Here is a 2,500-nt window from a genome sequence, read left to right as displayed (position 1 = left end):
TAATACAAGCACAGTTTTGGCACCTATATGGTGATGTCTAACATGGTAAAACAAAATGATTTACTTTGTGGGGTTACGTTTGGGTTAATTTAATAAAACATATATACCTTGTGATACATTGGCATTGGTGCCTATTTCTAAATAACTAATTACATTCAGATACTGTGCAATTAGAACAAGCATTAAAAGTGTATCCAAATAAAAAGTAGATTCAACCTTGGAAATGTCTTTAAACAGGATAAAGTTTTTTATATAACTTTCACCATATTGCTTAAGTTGAATATGATAGCATAGTAATATCGCTCTATTTGGCTCAATTTAAGTAGGTATTGTTACTAAGCAAGACGGTTAGTGATAATGGCCAGTTTGCTAAAATTGCACGACTCCCGCCCCCAATGAGTATTCACTTATACGAACAAGCATAAACGAAATAAATGCAAATCAGGATAGATATATAAAAACATCTATCAGACATATATGATTTATTTCTGCATATATGTTTGTCCGTACTTATGCATAAGTTCTGGGTCGGGCCTCGTACAATTTTAACTGGCCGAGTGAATCTACTGCAATTTAATAATAATAAATCTATTATAACCTGTTTCTCTGTAGATCTGTGAATTCATTTCCATTTATCTGCGTTTCTCTCACACACGAAGACAGGTGAAGAAAAGGGCTTTTCTTTAAGGGTTCATTTTATTCCCCATAACACAAGAACACAAAGAACAACTTTGTCAGAAACGATGCTTGTGAAAGTGTCAACTCAACAATGATTTTGACCTCAAGATTTCACTTCAGAGCAGGAGAAGCGTGGCAGTTCAAGATCTTTCTAGAAATAATAGTCTTGAAGAAGTTCCATCATTGTTTTTATTGTTATTGAGGCGAAGATGCGCTTAGGGAAGTAAGTAAGACTGGCTGAATGCACTGAAGACCATCAGTGATTTAAACATTTAAACACCATCTTGTCAATCAAATCACCTGTCAACAACTGTCAACAATCATTAGTCATCATTAAACTATCCCGTGCATCTTCGCCTTAATTGAAGAATACATAAACCAATAAATGAGTAAAGTGTACATATAAAATACAAACTCATGGTTTTTAGTACATGTACATGCTAAAACCACGACGAACACAAAACGAATTGGATTAAAATGTATTTCTAAAGTTATATTTCATGAATATGTAATTGCTGTTGTGAATGAAGAACTAATCTTTCTGGTATTTTGTTCATGTTAAGAAAACCGTCATAATAATCGTGTTATTTGGGCTAAATTACTTTGCTTCTATGTCATGTTCAGCATAGAAGCGTGTACATTTTTACTGTAGTTACAGGAAGAACACCAAACATAAGTCGCTGATTATGCAACCATCTCTTTACAATTCATTATGAACTTCACACCACACGCTATATCTTCATAAATAACAAATACAGAATATGTTCCGTGACATACCACCGTGAACGATGCTTAACGGAGAGGGAAAGAGAATTGACATAGATGCAATTGGACGGAATATTAATGCACGCTTTATCTACTACTGTTTTCTGTTTAGTTTTGTTTTCTAAATGCTGGAAACACATCTTATCACATGGGCATTAGACGTAGTTAAACCGAGGGATACATGTCCAGGGGCCGGATTCTCTAACGCGTTAAGGCGCCGTACCTCCTTAAAGCGCCTTAACTTACGGCCAATCGATCTTACGGCCCATACGCCTTAAGGCGCCTTAACTTACGGCCCATACGCATTAAGGCGCCGTATCTCCTTAAGGCGCCTTAACTTACGGCCCATACGCGTTAAGGCGCCGTATCTCCTTAAGGCGCCTTAACTTACGGCCCATACGCGTTAAGGCGCCGTATCTCCTTAAGGCGCCTTAACTTACGGTCAATCGATCTTACGGCCCATGCACAGAGCAAGGGACCCGTCATATTGGTACGATGTCCACTGATGAAGACGTAATCGAAACCGGTCAAATACATCTCTTGTATTGTGAAGATATCCAGTCTCATTCATACCTTTTGTATTGTGAAGATATCCAGTCTCATTCATACCTTTTGTATTGTGAAGATATCCAGTCTCATTCATACCTTTTGTATTGTGAAGATATCCAGTCTCATTCATACCTTTTCTACATTTGTCATGGATACATTTCATATTGGTGCGGGTTAAGGCAGGGGGAGAGCAGCCTTCAGCGCTTCACGGCGGCCGGGAATTAAGCACTCTTAGCTCTTATACAAGGGAAATACAGCAGGACGGTTATTAAGGTCTCCAACGCGCCTTAACTTAAGGCTCTTTTGAGAATCCGGCACCTGATCTTTCTCGTCTTCAAGGTACAGTAGAATCACGGGCAAAACTCTTGTTAAACACGTTTCGAATTCCTCTCCGAACGCCCGCTTAATACACCACTTTTTGTTTAGGGTGAGACTGATTCGAAGCTTCAGTTCACAAAGAGACTTCTGTCCATCACTGTGCCTCGGCCATGATTACCGCATTACGCCT

Source organism: Penaeus vannamei, chromosome 17 (genome assembly GCF_042767895.1).
Source record: "Penaeus vannamei isolate JL-2024 chromosome 17, ASM4276789v1, whole genome shotgun sequence".
Classification (NCBI taxonomy): domain Eukaryota; kingdom Metazoa; phylum Arthropoda; class Malacostraca; order Decapoda; family Penaeidae; genus Penaeus; species Penaeus vannamei.
Note: the sequence above shows the minus strand (reverse complement) of the source record.